The sequence below is a fragment of the Pelophylax lessonae genome (genome assembly GCF_965119305.1).
Source record: "Pelophylax lessonae genome assembly, chromosome: 3".
In the NCBI taxonomy this organism is placed as follows: domain Eukaryota; kingdom Metazoa; phylum Chordata; class Amphibia; order Anura; family Ranidae; genus Pelophylax; species Pelophylax lessonae.
In genome coordinates this window covers 549,513,716-549,533,097 of record NC_138770.1, presented here as the reverse complement: position 1 = coordinate 549,533,097, position 19,382 = coordinate 549,513,716, and the positions used below count along the sequence as shown (strand labels likewise).

The following is a 19,382-nucleotide window of genomic DNA, read 5'->3' as shown; positions in this document are numbered from 1 at the left end:
ACCTGTGTGTGTCTACCTGATCCTCGCTTCTCACACACTGAGCGCTCCGTACTTCCGCTTCCGGCCTACCTGATCACGTGCTCTGCTCAGAGCGTCTAGTGGAGCAGCTCCCGTTGTGTTTAGGAGGGATAGAGTTTTGTGTGTGTGCTGTATCAGTATCAGTGATGTGTGGATGGTGAAGAATGGAGGCTTCCGCTAAAATGTGGTTAGAGTAGAGTTGTCACCTCATCCCTTTAAACCAGGACACAGGTTCTGGGGCTGATTAAGGTGGTAATTAAACTCACGTATTGCATTATATCAGCCTCAGAACCTGTGTAATGAATATGTGTCCTGGTTTACATCGATGAGGTGGCAACCATAGGTCAGAGGGAACCTTCACCTATTTAGGGTTTGTGTAAACATTGGTTTGTGGCTGCACACCGCCCAGGTCAGTGTATTCCGATCAGCCGCGGACTGGACTTGCGAAACGGCACTGTGTTACTTTACCACTTCAATATTGGGCACTTTTACCCCCCTCCTGCCCAAGCCAATTTTCAGCGCTGTCGCACTTTGAATGACAATTGCGCAGTCATGCAAAGTTGTACCCGAATTACATTGTTAGCATTTTTGTCACACAAATAGAGCTTTCTTTTGGTGGTATTTAAGCACCTCTGTGTTTTTTATTTTTGCTAAATAAACGAAAAAAAAAAAAGACTAAAAATGTTGAAAAAAAAGGTTTTGATAGTTTGTTAAACTTTGCCCAGTGCTGATGAGGCTGCACTGATGGGCACTGGTGAGGAGGCACTAGTGGGTATTGACAAGGAGGCACCGAAAGGCTGCACTGATGAGGCACTGATGAGGAGGCAATGATTGGCAGCACTGGTGAGCACACGTTGGCAGCACTTGTTGGCTGCTGTGATAATCAGTGTCCTGATTATCAGTGTACATGTTCCTTTTAGAGTAGCCGATTATCGGAGTGCCAATAACCAGCTTCTATTTACATCCATGATTAGCAGTGTCTTCCTTACACTGTGATCAGAGCGTGCCGTCCGCCCCCCAGTAGCAGGCGCGGTCACGGGGAGAAGGACATCATATGATGGCCTCCCAGAACTAGCTGTTCACGCTGTAGCCGTCATTCGGCTATAGCGCGGTCAGCAAGTGGTTAACTGACAATTGCGCAGTCATGCAACGCTGTACTCAACTAAAAGTTGTGATTTTTTCCCCACAAATAGAGCTTTCTTTTGGTGGTATTTGGTCCCTAGTAGGGCTGGGCGATATGGCTGAAAACTGTATCACGATATCAGTGTTTCATATCGGTCGATATCGATATATATTGATATTTTTTATTACCCATTTAAAATAAGGACCCTAGGGTGAGAATGCAGGGTGGCGGGCATGGTGCAGGAGAATGCAAGGTACTGGCATGGTGCAGGAGAATGCAGGGTACTGGCATGGTGCAGGAGAATGCAAGGTACTGGCATGGTGCAGGAGAATGCAGGGTACTGGCATGGTGCAGGAGAATGCAGGGTGGCTGGCATGGTGCAGGAGAATGCAGGGTGGCTGGCATGGTGCAGGAGAATGCAGGGTGACTGGCATGGTGCAGGAGAATGCAGGGTGACTGGCATGGTGCAGGAGAATGCAGGGTACTGGCATGGTGCAGGAGAATGCAGGGTGACTGGCATGGTGCAGGAGAATGCAGGGTGACTGGCATGGTGCAGGAGAATGCAGGGTGGCTGGCATGGTGCAGGAGAATGCAGGGTACTGGCATGGTACAAGAGGATCCGGGGTTGTGGGCATACTACAGGAGATGCAGTGCTGTGGGCATGGTACATGTAGACCATGCCCGCAGCACTGCATCCCTTGTAGTGTGCCCGCAGCCCTGCATAACGGCAGGTAGTGAAGCTGTTTCACTTACCTGTTCCAGAGGCGCCTTCGTTTTAAAAATGGCGCCGCCCGGCGCCGATACGTCATTGCGCACCCGCCGCCACCGCTCGTGTAATTTCGGCTATTCCCGGCCTCTCCCGAGCGGCGGCGGCGCGTGCGCAATGACGTGTTGGCGCCGGGCGGCGCCATTTTTCAAAGTTTAAACCCGTCGGAGCGGACTTTTCGATTTATCGTTCAAGTTTTCATATTGCTATCGAGCACGGGACTATCGCGATACCTATCGGTATCGTTTTATCGCCCAGCCCTAGTCCCTAGCCACAGATACATGTGGACAGTGTCAGCCTGTCGTTGATTTGTACAGGCTTTTTGTCTTGTACTCAACACAAAAATAGGCTCATCTGGAAGGTGAAACGTGTGAACGAGGAGTGGCTTCTGGAGGAGACAAGCAGAAGCCATCTTCGTTTGTAATGTGACTGGGCTGACCATTCCTGTGCAACTTCTCCCATCAGTTTTCTTCAGTTGGCTAGGCAAACCAGTACCTGAGAGCATTGTAGTCACCAGGTAGCTTTGTGTTAGCACTTGGAGCTGTGCTCTCTTTTCTCTTGGGGTCACAGGCTGATCTGGGTGGTGTACAGCCATTAACAGCTGTGTGGATGAGCCCTAAATTAACTTCAGGCCCTTTCACACGGGCGCTCCGTATGTCCACAAATCATCCTATTTTTTTTGCGGATGATTTACGGACATAATGTAAGTCAATGGCGTTGCGGATGTCAGCGGATGACCATCCACTGACATCCGATTTTCGTCCTTTCAGTTCTGTTCCGTTTTTTGGAACGGAACAGAACCCTATTTTTTTTCTCCGTTCAAAAACGGAAAGGAAGCAAAATCGGATGTCAGCGGTGTCATCCGCTGACATCCGCAATGCCCATAGACTTACATTATGTCCGTATATCATCCGCAAACGGATGGGATGATATGCGGGCATATGGAGCGGATGACACAAGTGTCATCCGCTCCGTGAAAAAAAAAGTGCCGGAGCGGATCGCAATGCGGTCTGCTTCGTGTGAAAGAGCCCTTCCTCTCACACAATCACAGATAGTTTATATAAAGCAGTGATGAGCTCAGGTGTGTTTAGACATGAATTCGAAGCCACCTGAGCTATCCTGCTCAGGACGCTGTCAAAGTGACAGCCAATTATAGGTGGGCAGAGGCATCCCACATGCTCATGTATACACACCCCTTTCAGATGTGCAGCTGCAGGGCGGAGAATGTCTCCATTGCTGAAGGCTGTCAGCTTTGACAGCTTTCCAGGCGGAAAAGCTCAGATGGCTTCAGACTTGTGTCTGAACTTGCCTGAGTTCATCCCTAATCTAATGCTGGCCATACACTAGCCAAGAAATAGTTCAAAAATCTGTCATTTGGTTTGTTTGTTTTTCGTCCAGTTAACCACTTGCCGACTGCCTAAAGCAGATCTACGTCGGCAGTCAGCCCCTCACAGGCAAAGCGACATAGGTCTACGTCGCTAGCCTGTGAGGGTCTAGGGAGCGAGCGTGTGCCACCGGAGGGGGTGCGTGACCACGCGTGTGACCGGCGGACCCGATGTCCGCCGGTCACTCTGCGATCGTCGGGGGAGAGGGAGAAAGTCAGACGGCTTGTGTAAACAAGCTGCCTGTCATTCTCCCCTGTGTATGAAGGATGATCATACGGTTCTACTATGTAGAACCGTTGATCACTGTTCATACATCTGAAGCCACAGCCAATCACAGTAGAAAGCACGCCCCTAGGGACACACATAGCCCCTCCCTTTAAAAAAAAGTTAACCCCTTCACCGCCAGTGTATTTTTACAGTAACAGTGCATATGTATAGCACTGATTACTGTAGAAATGTCACTAGTAACCCCAAAAATGTCAGTCAAGGGTCCGATCTGTCCGCCGCAATGTCGCAGTACCGCAAAAAAAATCGCAGATCGCCGCCATTACGCGTTAAAAAAAAAACAACAAAAATGACAAAAATCTTTCCCTTTGTTAGTAAACGCGATAACTTTTGCGCAAACCAATCAAAATACGCTTTTTGCAATTTTTTTTTTTACCAAACATAGGTAGCATAAAACAAATTGGCTGAAAATGTTAAAAAATTTAGATTTTTACATTTTTTTGGGGGGGAATTTCATATAAAAAAATGTGAAAAATATTGCTATTTTTGCAAAATTTACGCTCTTTTTTTGTTTATAGCGCATGATCAAAAAATCGCACAGGTGATCAAATACCACCAAAAGAAAGCTCTGTTTGTGGGAAAAAAAGGACACCAAATTAGTTTAGGTACAGCGTCGCACGACCGCGCAATTGTCCGTTAAAGTCACGCAGTGCCGAATCGCAAAATACCCCCTGGTCAGGAAGGGGGTAAAATCTTCCGGGGCTTAAGTGGTTAATGGGCACAAATAAAAAAGTTTTAACTTTTCAGAGCTGAAAAATCGAAGGTTTGGAATATTTTGCCGAATGAACGATAAATTCAAATGTTAATGTGTTTTTCACCCAAACTGTTTGCACTAGGCATATGTGAAAAAAAGAGCGAAAAATTGATTCATTTATGTCCATTGAACATTTTATCAATCAATATTCGGTCATTACATGATGGTAAAATCGTCTGCCCTCACGGATGAGTGTTCTTTATAAGAAAACGAGTTTGAAGATTTTTCGGCTAGTGTATGGCCAGCATTATAATGGAACTAACCCCATCAATTTAACGGTTTCAAAAAACAGTTATATTCCTGCCACATGTTGGGAATGTAACTGTCACGTTTGCTTGTGCTTTCAAACAAACTGTCAAACTATCAGATGGCTGGTGTCATAACTGATCACATGTGTAGCATCATGGCAGTCGTAGATCAAACAGGGACCCAGATGGCAGCTTCCTCACTTCGTGCCTAGGATGATGTAGGGGTTGGATACCCGCTGTCTCCTGGGATGTCCATGTAACACATCTCTGAAGCCAGCCTTTTCGTGAGGGACCGTGTATTGTGCATTGTTGATCCTAGCAGAGATCTGTGGCATGTCTGCGAATGCATTGGATCTTGTGGCATGAAACACAAGAAGCAGGAGCCGTCTTCCCAAACAGGAGTTTCAAGGTGGCAGCACAAATGTCAAGCGGCTCAAGGAGAGCTTCAGCTGCAAGGAAGACAATGCTGGGCTCCATGGACTAGTAAATATGCTAGCAGCAAGATCCTGCATAAAAAGTTGTTTGTACATTTACATACGTACATCATAAATGTACCCTATTGACCACTACCACTGCTGAGGGCTGACATGTAAATATAAACAGTGTATGCCACCACCACCACTAATTACACACTATTGATGTTGACATGGCAGCCCTGTTTGAGCCAGTCATGTGGTGCATGCGCAAAATTACCTAGATAACTGAATAAATAAATGTTGAGGCCATTCTGAGCTTGTGCCTGCCACATAACTTATTCAGGGATGAAATGTCAACATCAATAGTGTGTAATTAGCGGTGGCAGCAAAACTGATTACACATTGTGAATATACATGTGTCAGCCCAAAACAGCAGCGTTTGCCAATAGAGTCCTTATGGGACTAGGACTAATGTGTCTTAATTGTGAGCCAAGCGTTTGGCTCGTGGTGGCAGTGTGGCACCATTATAAATCCAAATGTGTTGCGCTTTCCAACAAATAAAATGCAAATACATAAATAAATCTAAAAATAAATCAAGTGAAAAATACAACATATATACAGTAAACATACATATGTGTTCGAACTGCAAATCAATAAAGAATACATATAGGGCTCAAACAATCAATCAAGGTAAGTCCTACATAATCAAAAAAGTCCATAAAAAAATGTAATGTGCCGATAAATTCCAGTGATCCAGCAAAGTAAAAAACAGTCTTCACCCAGGTGTGCACCGCCACACACAAGCTGTTTACCAAATTATAAAGCCCCGTACACACGCGTCGAAAATTGGCAGGGAATTTTCGGCCAACGTCCGATCTGCCGATTTTCGGCTTGTTAGTATGATGCTTCCGACAACCAACTCCGAATTTTCGGCCGAAAAAAATCTGGTGTGCAGACTATAAAATTTTTGTTGGCCGTCAACACAACGTCTGATTTTCGTGCAGTCAGTACAGATTTCGACAGGGAAAAATCTAATGAGCAAGTCTGGGCATGCTCAGTGAAGAAAAAACACAAAGAAAACAAACCAACACATGACATCACTTCTGAAGTAGAATTTTGTTGGCCGAGAAAATTAGTGTGCAGTCTAGGCACATTCCAACCAACAAAACACAACTTGGACAAAAGTCGGACGATCGGTCGGCCGATAATCGTTGCGTGTGTACGAGGCTGAAGACCTCAAAGAAGGAGGTTTGGCTGCGCTTTGGGAGAGATCCCACAGGGATGCATAGATGATGACCCCTGCTATCAATTGGAACTCATACCGCCAGCCGTAACAATCCACATGGTATATAAAGCTCAATAATGCCCAAGAGGAAGAAAGTATCTCATAGTGTAGTAGTTAGTAAAATCCAGTGTTTATTAAGGTTAAAACTATTTATAAGCAGAAAAACACATAAAATACAAGTATTCCTGATTTATGCGGGCGTGATGACGTCACCCCTGTAGCTGCGCTGATGCATTTTGTCCTATAGGACCTCATCACTGGGGCACCATTGACTTGGACAGGCGAGTTTGATGGGCAGTGCCCGCTGTCAGCTTAACATGCTGCATTAAATTTGCTGCAGCTGTGGAATGCGAACAGCCCCTTCTGGCTGTATTGTTGGCTTCAGGTGGATGGGAAATCTGTCACCTAACTTCCTATTTTTTTTCCTCCCTGCAGCCTGTGTAAAAGAGTCCTAACAAAGATGGAATTCAGTTCTATGTACAGTATTTTACAAAAGTGAGTACACCCCTCACATTTTTGTAAATATTTTATTATATCTTTTCATGTGACAACACTGAAGAAATTACACTTTGCTACAATGTAAAGTAGTGAGTGTACAGCTTGTATAACAGTGTAAATTTTCTGTCCCCTCAAAATAACTCAACACACAGCCATTAATGTCTAAACAGCTGGCAACAAAAGTGAGTACACCCCTAAGTTAAAATATCCAAATTGGGCCCAAAGTGTCAGTATTTTGTGTGGCCAGTGGCCACCATTATTTTCCAGCACTGCCTTAACCCTCTTGGGCATTGAGTTCACCAGAGCTTCACAGGTTGCCACTGGAGTCCTCTTCCACTCCTCCATGACGACTTCACGAAGCTGATGGATGTTAGAGACCTTGCGTTCCTCCTCCTTCCGTTTGAGGATGCCCCACAGATGCTCAATAGGGTTTACGTCTGGAGACATGCTTGGCCAGTCCATCACTCTTCTTCTTTAGCAAGGCAGTGGCCATCTTGGAGATGTGCTTGGGGTCAGTATCATGTTGGAATACTGCCCTGCGCCCCAGTCTCCGAAGAGAGGGGATCATGCCATGTTTCAGTATGTCACAGTACATGTTGGCATTCATTGTTCCCTCAATGAACTGTAGCTCCCGAGTGCCGGCAGCACTCATGCAGCCCCAGACCATGACACTCCCACCACCATGCTTGACTGTAGGCAAGACACACTTGTCTTTGTACTCCTCACCTGGTTGCTGCCACACATGCTTGACACCATCTGAACCAAATAGGTTTATCTTGGTCTCCTCAGACCACAGGACATAGTTCCAGTAATCCATGTCCTTAGTCTACATGTCTTCAGCAAACTGCGGGCTTCCATTTGTATCATCTTTAGAGGAGGCTTCCTTCTGGGATAACAGCCATGCAGACCAATTTGATGCAGTGTGCGGCGTATGGTCTGCGCACTGACAGGCTGACCCCCCCACCCCTTCAAACTCTGCAGCAATGCTGGCAGTACTCATACGTCTATTTTCCAAAGACAACCTCTGGATATGACGCTGAGCACGTGCACTCAACTTCTTTGGTTGAGCATGGCGAGGCCTGTTCTGAGTGGAACCTATCCTGTTAAACTGCTGTATGGTCTTGGCCACCGTGCTGCAGCTCAGTTTCAGGGTGTTGGCAATCTTCCTATAGCCTAGGCCATCTTTATGTAGAGCAACAATTCTTTTTTTCAAATCCTCAGAGAGTTCTCTGCCATGAAGTGCCATGTTGAACTTCCAGTGACCAGTATGAGAGAGTGAGAGCTATAGAACCAAATGTATCACACCTGCTACCCATTCACACCTGAGACCTTGTAACACTAATGAGTCACATGACACCAGGGAGGGAAAATGGCTAATTGGGCCCAATTTGGACATTTTCACTTAGGGTTGTACTCACTTTTGTTGCCAGCAGTTTAGACATTAATAGCTGTGTGTTGAGTTATTTTGAGGGGACAGCAAATTTACACTGTTATACAAGCTATGCACTCACTACATTGTAGCAAAGTGTCATTTCTTCAGTGTTGTCACATGAAAATATATAATAAAATATTTACAAAAATGTGAGGGGTGTACTCACTTTTGTGAGATACTGTAGGTATGGTGAAGTTCCTCTTTAGCCTTTTGAGTTAACAAAAAATAAAAAAAAATAATATTTGCGCTTGGTAATAAAATTGAATGGAGGAAGCCAGCACCAATAAGTAAGATCATAAACCCACAGTAATACAGTAAACAACAGGGTGCAGTGCCAATAAAAATTATGTTCAGTCCAATAAAGGAATGTCTGTAAGTAAATGTAACAGGAAAGACGATCCCCACACCAAATGCCGTGAATCTTGAAAGCACAAGTCACCACTGTGTCAGGAGAGAAGATCCTGCTTACCAGAAAGCAATGACCCTCAAATTATAGAGTGGTCAAAACAAGTGTGTGGAAAGCCCATAAACTCAATCTGCAACTGGACCAGATTTGCACTGTGTCATCAGAACACCAACAATCGGTTCACCTCTTCTTCAAGACTAGGCTATTCCCAAACAACAGGCAATCAAACCCACCTCAGAATCAAGAAGTGCTCACATAGTGTAAGTAGCGTGCTTGCGTCATGTCATGTGCGTCTTACGCGTTTCAGTATTTAGACACTCTCAGAACAGGAACGGGCTATGACACGGAAGGAGGGAGGGGGCGGTGTTAAAAAATCGACTCTCCTGGAGTAGTCACATTTTTCTAGCATTTTTTATAGACACAGGACAAGTGAATGAAAAGTAATTTATGGGAACATAAAACCTTACAAGTAAGCATTTAAAATAATTGCACACTGCTGGCTAAAAATGCCCAGTTTTTAGGCAAACAGCAATTTTTCTTGGTTTCTATTATAAAATTTAGCAAATTAGTAATTTTTCTTCTTCACTGATTTGCACTGATGTGGCTGAACTGATAGGCACTGTTTAGGCAGCATTATTGGGCACTGATAGGTGGCACTGATAGGCGGCACTGAGGAGGAGGCACTGATAGGTGGGACTGGTGAGGCTGCACTGATGGGATTTCACTGATAATCGGGGAACTTATGATGAGTGCCCTTTTTATTAGTGTAAACGATGTGCTGACAGGCCTGGCAGTTAACAACTCTCCTTTCCTCCCACAGGCACAGAGTGTGAAGAAAGCACTGCCGAAAATCAGCAAGTCTGTTTACATGTGATCAGCTGCGATTGGACACAGCTGATCCCATGGTGAAGGTCTGCTGTGATTGGCCATAGGAGGCACGCAGGGGACAGGGTTCTGGGAGGACGTCTATTGATGCCCTCCCAGAATTGGGCGGGCCGTGCTATAGCATGGTCGGCAAATGGTTAAAGTAGTAGTTAAACCAAATCCACAACACTTTTCCTTGAAAAGTGTGTCATTTTGTGTAAATTTCCCCTCACTTCTTGCCCCATTGGCACATTAGGAAGGACAAGGAAATCTCTCCAATAGTTAGGTGGAGTTCTCCATTAGACATTTGCTATTACAAGTTCATTGGAAGACTTTAATTCTATTCCTCTTCCAGTGACAACCCAAACGTCTGCTAGGGAGGGTGAATCTCCCCTGCTGGAACAGACTGAAAAAAACCCTGAAAGGGTAGATAAGCCCTGAACTCTTAAAAAATAGTTTAAACTATATGAATTTAAGCTGACCCTTTTTGGCATGTTGAGTTATATTTGTCCTAACCCCTGTAACTGTTTCTGGACAGCATATGCATGTGAATATGGAGAAATCTGAAAATAAAGGCACGTGGAAAAAAATGAGTTCATATGCTGTAGTGGGTCTTAAGGCTTTGTTCACATATGCTGGAGCGAATCAGGTCAGAATTTTTTTTTTAAACCCAATGTTTTTTTAAAATTTATTTTACAAAGTGACTATATATTCAAAAAAGCATTTAGGGCAATACAAAGCACATATTGTATACAAAAGTCATGTAGTGGACAGTCACATCATACATAACAGATATAAAACATTTATTTCCTTTTTTTAAATAAAAATACAGAGATACATAACATAGAATTAGAGTAACCAGCACTTGTAAAACATTTAATGCCAGGAAATATACCCTTTCTGTTATTGAATGCAAAGAAAATGAGCACCAAACAGAACCCTGTGAGTTTTGGGTTAGAGTCATAGAAGTCTATCCATTACTAACTGCAGTGGGGCAAGACTAGGATTGTCCAACCAATTCTGCCAAATGAGGTTAAACCTTGGCGTAGCATTTGTGTGGCAATAAACCAGTTGCTCCCTGAGTAAGAGGTAGTTGACATAAGCTATCCACTGTTGTTTGGTAGGCACGGTGGATGCTATCAAGTGTGGGGCGATAAGCTTTCTAAGTACAAAAGGCCTAGTAATCGTAATTTAGGTACCCTTTGGATACATTTCAGCATCAATTGCACCTAGCAGGCACATCAGTGGAGATGAAGGTATGGGAACTTGAGCTAGATCAGAAATAAGTTGCAAAACTTCAGCCCAGTAGCGTTTAAGTTTTGGGCAGTGCCAGATCATATGTATAAAATCACCCTGATGCATTTTATACTTCGGACATAGGGGGGAATCTCTCCTGCCCTATGTGTACAGTCTATCAGTCGTCTGTTAAGCTCTATGAAGAATAAACAGTTGCCAGAGCTTATGGGAGGCTGATATAGTTACGGTAGGAATCAATTCTAAGGCCATATCCCATTTGTCACCATCAATATCTCCAATATCCGTAACCCAATGAGCCCTGGATTTCAGTGAAGCATGATCTTGGATGGAAGATAATAATACAGAGTACACATGCGATATCAGGCCTTTCCAAGCAGCAGCTTTGAGGACTTGCATCAGTATGGGAGAAGTAGATACAGTTAAAGTGTTTGCTTTTGAATCTGGATTGCATGTCGGAGTTGAAGATATTGATAGAACTGTTTAGAAGATAAGGACAGGTCCGAATTTTTGCCTGAATTTTGCACCTGAATCAGAACCAAAGACACAACTCTCTGGTAATTAGATCATTTGGTCCCAACTTTAATCCCCCATCTTCTTAAAAGATTGGTTTTCACAAAACATCCACGACCTGGACAAATTTATATATTCCTCCCTTTTATGAAACACGGCTCCAAATCACCAATGGAGATCCCGAGAACAAAGCAAAATGCATATAATTGTGCAATACGTTTTATTAAAACTTCTTGTTACCAAGCTTAGCAGTAGATAACTGTTGGCGCTATATAAATCCTGTATAATAATAATTATAATAAAAAGACTCACATTTTAATGCACCTCCAAACGGCACCCACTACAATCGTTTAGTGAACACTGGCGTCCTTTTTCAGGATCGGCGTGCATGTCATCTGCGTTCCACCGAAACCGGAAGTATCACCACTTCAGACCTCAATGCATTTCAACACGGCACTGAATATTGTTCATTAAACGATTGTAGTGGGTGCCGCTTGGAGGCACATTGAAATGTGAGTCTTTTTTATCTACGGCTAAGCTTGGTAACAAGAAGTTTTAATAAATGTATTTCACGATTATATGCTTTATGCTTTGTTCTGGGGATCTCTATGGGCAATTTGGAGCCTGATTTCATAAAAAGGAGGAATATGTAAATTTGTCAAGGTCCTAGATGTTTTGTGAAAACCGATCTTTTCAGAAGATGGGGGATTAAAGTTGAGACCAAACAATCTAATTAAAAGCAGAGAGGGTCCTGGTGGCCCAAATCTATCTGGTGAGTGGCCCCCTAATAATCGGGTAGAGGAACACCACTAAGGAACATGTACACATGAAAATGTATCGGTATTATAAGTAGCGCCTCAAATTAAATTTATCACATATTTACTTTGGGGTTTTCCCCAAATTGATGGCAGCTACATTATAATATAAACACATAGTAGGCGCCATTTTTTTCTGCACATATTCATTTACATTTTTATAATGTTCCATATACAACCAGCTCTTTGCGGACAACCATAATGCTGATGTGGCCTACCATAAAATTGAGTTTGACACCCGTGCAATCATCTGTGTGGGTGCACAGCCCCGATAGTGTGAGTTTGGGGACACACATCCACATGAATGTCATATTGGGAGCAGTGTCTGTGCAGTCACTGCCTCCCATTTGACATCAATAGGACTGCTTGTACTGGGATGCACGGAACACCTGTGCTGGTAAATATGGCCCTGGTATGGGATATACGTTGATACACCTCCTGTGAATGAGGCCTTTAAAGAGGCACTGTAACTTTGCCCAGAGTTTCTTTCTGAGTTAATGAATGGCATTTATATTTTTCTATGCTATGGGAATCAACAATAAGAAAAATCCCAAGCAGGACCATGCAGGTGCAAATGCATCCATGCTATGGCAAAGATGGCTGCCACGGACAGCTGTAGTGCAGCCTGTGTATGTATGTACCTGCAAACACAGGCAGTCAGCTCAGTGACGCAGAGCCTGTCAAGAGGGCAGGCTCAGCATCACTGAGTAATGGTCTCTGCCTGACCGCTGCACCTGTCACACAGGCAGGTGCAATGGCCGGAAGCGCTGTGCTCAGTGACCATGAGCCTGCTTTGTTTACAGGGTCTGCATTACTTAAGAGTCTCAGCCCCTGTGCCTGCCTGTGTAACTCAGTAAAGATGAGCCCAAGATTCTGAGTGCCGTTTAACCACTTCTGGACCGGAAGGTTTTTCCCCTTAATGACCAGGCCATTTTTTGTGATACAGCACTGCGTTTCACAAAAAAAAACTGCATTTTAACTGACAATTGCGTCGTTGTGCGACGCTGTACTAAAATAAATTTGATGTTTCCCACAAATAGAGCTTCCTTTTGGTGGTATTTGATCACCTCTGCGGTTTTTATTTTTTGTACAATAAAAAAGAGCAACAATTTTGAAAAAAATATATATATTTTTTACTTTCTGCTTTAAAACACAGCCAATAAAAAAATGTAAATATTCTATTTTTTTCATCAATTTAGGCCAATATGTATTCTGCTACATATTTTTGGTAAAAAAAATTCCCAATAAGTGTATATTGATAGGTTTGCGCAAAAGTTATATTGTCTACATACGATATTTTTATGGAATTTTTTATTTATTTATTTTTTTACTAGCAATGGCAGCAATCAGTGATTTTTTGCAGGACTACGACATTGTGGCAGACAAATCTCACTTTTTGGGTTAAAGTGACACCAATACAGTGATCAGTGCTAAAAAAAATGCACTAATGACACTGACAGGGAAAGGGGTTACCATCAGGGGTGATCAAGGGGTTAAATGTGTCCCTAGGGGGTGCTTACTAACTGTAAGGGGGTTGCACTGATTGGGAGAAGACAGAGATTGGTGTTTCTGCCCTTGCAGAATGGCGATCTGCCTTGTTTACATAGGCAGACCGCCATTCTGCTTCTCCTGGGGATGATCGCGGGTGGCCGGTGGACCTTGGGTCTGCCAGACCCGCTCATTGACATTCCCTCTAGCCAATCACGGCGCGATTGCGCCTCTGGTGGCACGATGTTGTGGCTATTGAAGGAAACGACGTACAGGTACGTAGTTTTGCGCAATAGAGCCACACTGCGCAGTAAATACACAGCGGGTGGTAGGCAAGTAGTTATAGCAGTTGCCTCAATTGGCCTCATTGGAAGCAAGGCCCTTTATTTCTTGCCACTGCCACCTTCGTAATTTCTAGTTGCAGCAGATTACTCTGGGAAAACCACTTTCCAAATTCAATCTGCAGGACCTGGCTGTAATTTTCAAAGCTTGCAATTCATAAAATAAAAGATGGTGAGGGGTGCTTTTTTTTTCTGTTCCTTACATGCAAGTGTCATTAGCCTCATCAACATCTTCCCTTTGGGTGCCAGTAGGTTTTGTCTTAGGACTAAGTTGCAGATGTTGTCTCATTTGGCCTTTCACCATTTGGATCTTTCAAAGCAAACCTGATGTTCCTGGAAGGGTTGAAGGTGCTCAACTCCTTTTAGGCGGACTTAGCACCAGCTTAGGAAAAGGAACAGGAGGTTGGTTTTCTTCAGTGATTAGATGTTTTGTGGGAGAGAATCAACAAGTTCAATATTATTACTTTGAAATGCCAATATAATGCAGTAAATAGAAGATTTAAACCTTGCAAACAATTACTAAATCATGACTGGGTCTATCTAATCAATTTTTTAACATTGCGGAGAAGGCAGCAGGAGGAATTCGACTCATTGGGGTTGATTTACTAAAACTAGAGAGTGCAAAATCTGGTGCAGCTCTGCATAGAAACCAATCATCTTTCATTTTTTTGAGCTGCACCACATTTTGCACTCTCCAGTTTTAATAAATAAACTCCATTGGCTCATGTGACAGCAGGATTCTCTTGCATTGAGTCCTCAAGACAGAGATTTCAAAAGCTACTTTACCACGTTTCAAGTGTAAGTTCACCTTTACAGGAAATCTTTAAGGTGACCTTACACTGGACTCCATTGCCCCTTGTCCCGCTGTACCAGAGTCCAGCGATCCCATGCTTCACTGGCCCGGGATTTGAAATCTCTACGGCTTAACCCCCTATCCCTACCTCTTAGCGTGTACAAACAAGAGGCATTCTAATTGGTCAGCACTGTCACATGGACAGCACTGACTGATCAGCGCTGCAAGGAGAGGAGAAGAGTTTCAAATCCCCAAACTGGTGTGAAGCAGCCAGTGTCTGACAGCGGGCGATCTCGGGACTCTGATACAGCGGGACCGGAGGGGAGGGGGTCCAGTGTGAGGTCACCTTACAGATTTTCTGTAAAAGTGAACTTACCATTTAGAAAGGAACTTGATTAGTGTATTCAATAGTGAATTTAGCTGTGCCATGTACCCATCCCTGAATGATAAGATAAAAACGCATACTAGTGCAGCACTGTCTTCCTTGCACCCAAAACTTCCTCAGCATTTTTCTTCCATACTATCATGTTGGATTTGGGAGCCGGCTGTCACTTTCCTGCCCCCTGATGACACTTTGTAGACTGACTGTCCATCTGGGTTGTGTTACCTGGCACCCTAATAACCACACCACCAGTGTTGGGGGTAACTAGTTACAAAGTAACTGATTACAGTAACTACATTTCTCTTTTTGGTAACAAAGTAATGTAACTAGTTACAATACTAATATTGGTAGCTACACTACTTTACTAGGCTATAGGAAGTAACTACACTACTTTACTAGGCTATAGGAAGTAACTACACTACTTTACTAGGCTATAGGAGGTAACTACACTACTTTACTAGGCTATAGGAAGTAACTACACTACTTTACTAGGCTATAGGAACGCGCTTTCCTGCGTTCCCCAAGCCGTGCGATACAATCGTTATTTTGAAGAATAGAGAGGGATGACGTTTTTGACTTTTTGTTGCACTTTATGTTTTATTCTGTTTTTTCAGGTTTTGTTCTCATGTTTCCCAAAGCCTGTGTTTATACAATAAACTCTATGCAGAAAGAGTGTCATGTATCTTCTTCTACACGGTCAATTAAGAAAGAGGAGAGTAAAGTAATAAGTAGTGAAGTTACTTTTCAAATGCAGTAACTAGTAAAGTAATCTCGTTACAATTTACAGAAGTAACTAGTTACATTTTTTGAGTAACTACCCCAACACTGCACACCACTGCTTATGAGCTCTGGATTGCTGGAGTCTGTCTTGAAGTCTCCTGGGATATGTGACCCAAATATCCCAAGAGATTTTGGGCAGCTGTAGGTTATGTCATTCTTGTCTAGGCATGAAATACAGAAGTGGATAGATAACCACATCAAAAAATTAAAAAAAAAAATCTGCAAGTATAACAGTTGAGGGATAAAGAATAAGATTTTGGAAAAGTCGAAAAGAGGGTCAAGGTCCACCATAATGAAGAACTGCCAGGAGTATGTAAAGATAAATTCTTTTGAATAGACTATCTTTTAAGGGTTCTCATGTATCCAAGTATAGCTTACGGTACTAAGTCAAATTCAGCTGGACTTGTAAAATGTTGAAGACATTTCAACACTCTCAGATTAAGAAGTATAAATTGGAAAGGAAAAGGGGTGGGATGAGGGAGAAACATGAGGAGGAAGGTAATAAAAAATATAGGGCTTAAAGTGAGAGGGAGAAGAAGACACCCACCATAGGCTTGGAATGCAAAGTATTTATTTATTTTATTTATTTCAGGTATTTATATAGCGCTGTCAATTTACGCAGCACTTTACATATACATTGCACATTCACATCAGTCCCTGCCCTCAAGGAGCTTACAATCTAAGGTCCCTAACTCACATTCACAGTAGGGCCATTTTTTTACAGGATCCAATTAACCTACCAGCATGTCTTTGGAGTGTGGGAGGAAACCGGAGTACCCGGAGGAAACCCACGCAGGCACAGGGAGAACATGCAAACTCCAGGCAGGGAGTGTCGTGGTTGGGATTCAAACCAGCGACCCTCTTGCTGCTAGGTGAAAGTGCTAACCACTACACCGCAAAGTAGAGCCAAGTATCATAGGTAACTGAGGCTAGAAAGCTTTACATCTATCTATTTTAAAGTATAACCAAAGGCAATTGTTTTCTCATTTTGGATAGAGTGGAGAGGGATTAGAAGGCTTGTCAGTTTTTATTGCTGTCTGTGTCCCTTTAAGGGAGATTCACCCTCTCTATTTGTCCTGTTTACCATTATAACTGAAAGTGAAAGTAAAAGAAAATACCAAATTTTGGATTTTCCCTAGAAAAGTAATAAAAGGGAAATCTTCCAATGGGGACGCTAGTTCTGGTGACCTGGTGGTCCCCAAGGAATTCACTTATATTTCAGGGATTTTCCCTCACTTCCTGTTTCGCTATGGGACAGGAAGTGAAGGGAAACCTCCGCAACTGGACACAGATTGAAAGAGGCGAAAAAGAATCTGACAGGGGTTATAACTAGTGTTGAGCGAACACGGACTGTATTATTCGTGTTCGTACCGAATAATTGGATTTTTTGTACCCGAACACGGACACGGACACTTTACTGTATGTTCGGGTAAAAATCCGTGTTCGGTCGTTTTATTTCCGGGTTTTGCATGCTTTGGCGCTCTTTTCATGGCGGGCTTTCAACAGCCAATCAACAATCGTTTAACTGGTGTGCCTTAAGCCATCCCAGCCATGCCTGCAAATGTCTCAGTAGCTGTGATTGGCCGTCTGAAGCATGTGACCAAGTCTTTATAAGTTCGAGGCAGCCGCAGCGGCGTCATTATGCTGCTTAGATTCAGGGACAGAGCACACATCAACGTGCTGGCTGCTGATTAGGGAAAGATAGGCAGGAAAAAACCATTTGTGTCCGGATAGAATTGAGGGACAGGTCGGAGTGTTTAGGCAGGGCGAGTTGTAGGCATTTTAGGGATAGAGTCTGCTGAATTATAGGGTCAGTGTCTTCTACAAACTACAATCGATATTGCTGTGTGGGGGGTGGGGTCTGCACTCAATCCTGATCTACGATCTCTTCTCAATCCTGTTAGGGACAGAGTCTGCTGAATTTTAGGGAAACTGTGTTCTACAAACTACAATCGATATTGCTGTGTGGTGTGGGATTGGAGATAGGCAGGTGTCAGTGATCCACATCCATTTTTCTGTGTGTGAGCTGCAGTGAACACAATCTTTTTGGGCTGCAGTGAACACAATCTTTTTGGGCTGCAGTGAACACAATCTTTTTGGGCTGCAGTGAACACAATCTTTTTGGGCTGCAGTGAACACAATCTTTTTGGGGTGCAGTGAACAAAATCTTTTTGGGGTGCAGTGAACACAATCCTTTTTGGTGTGCAGTGAACACAATCTTTGTGGGGTGCAGTGAACAAAATCCTTTGTGGGGTGCAGTGAACACAATCTTTTTGGGGTGCAGTGAACAAAATCCTTTTTGGGGTGCAGTGAACAACATCCTTTTTGGGGTGCAGTGAACACAATCTTTTTGGGGTGCAGTGAACAAAATCCTTTGTGGGGTGCAGTGAACACAATCTTTTTGGGGTGCAGTGAACACAATCTTTTTGGGGTGGAGTGAACAACATCCTTTTTGGGGTGCAGTGAACAAAATCCTTTTTGGGGTGCAGTGAACAAAATCATTTTTGGGGTGCAGTGAACACAATCTTTTTGGGGTGCAGTGAACACAATCTTTGTGGGGTGCAGTGAACACAATCTTTTTGGGGTGGAGTGAACAACATCCTTTTTGGGGTGCAGTGAACAACATCCTTTTTGGGGTGCAGTGAACACAATCTTTTTGGGGTGCAGTGAACACAATCTTTGTGGGGTACAGTGAACAGAATCTTTGTGGGGTGCAGTGAACACAATCTTTGGGGGGTACAGTGAACACAATCTTTGTGAGGTGCAGTGAACACAATCTTTGTGGGGTGCAGTGAACACAATCATTGTGGGGTGCAGTGAACTCAATCTTTGTGGGGTACAGTGAACACAATCTCATACTTCTGAAGGTTTGAGGGTGCTGCCTGTTCCATACTCCCCCTACTCCTCATCTAGCCTTTTAGGGGTACAAACAATAGTAATTGGGGCCTAGTGTGGTTGTGTACGTGTGATATACATACACTTTTTTGGGATCATATTTTCTATTCCGCTATTTAATCAAAAACCTTTGGGGATCAGTTAAATTGGGGGATAGTCTGTGTTGGTACGTGTGAGAGAGATCCACCTTTCCAAGTTGTTGGGGTTCATCTCATACTTCTGAAGGTTTGAGGGTGCTGCCTGTTCCATACTCCCCCTACTCCTAGCCTTTTAGGGGTACAAACAATAGTAATTGGGGCCTAGTGTGGTTGTGTACGTGTGATATACATACACTTTTTTGGGATCATATTTTCTATTCCGCTATTTAATCAAAAACCTTTGGGGATCAGTTAAATTGGGGGATAGTCTGTGTTGGTACGTGTGAGAGAGATCCACCTTTCCAAGTTGTTGGGGTTCATCTCATACTTCTGAAGGTTTGAGGGTGCTGCCTGTTCCATACTCCCCCCTACTCCTAGCCTTTTAGGGGTACAAACAATAGTAATTGGGGCCTAGTGTGGTTGTGTACGTGTGATATACATACACTTTTTTGGGATCATATTTTCTATTCCGCTATTTAATCAAAAACCTTTGGGGATCAGTTA

The 19,382-nt window shown here is 43.5% G+C and overlaps 1 protein-coding gene across 2 annotated transcripts in view; it reads right to left on the bottom strand.

Annotated features, from left to right (window-relative positions):
* FAM120B (family with sequence similarity 120 member B) overlaps nucleotides 1-19,382 on the bottom strand; it is a 401,073-nt gene that overhangs the window by 310,473 nt on the left and 71,218 nt on the right. The window contains exon 1 of one of the 2 annotated variants that reach the window (XM_082251420.1): nucleotides 3-17. The exons of the other annotated variant lie outside the window; for it this stretch is intronic. The gene's annotated coding sequence lies outside the window, so the exon portion shown is untranslated. Of the gene's footprint in view, nucleotides 1-2; nucleotides 18-19,382 lie in introns of those variants that run through there. 2 annotated transcript variants of the gene reach the window in all.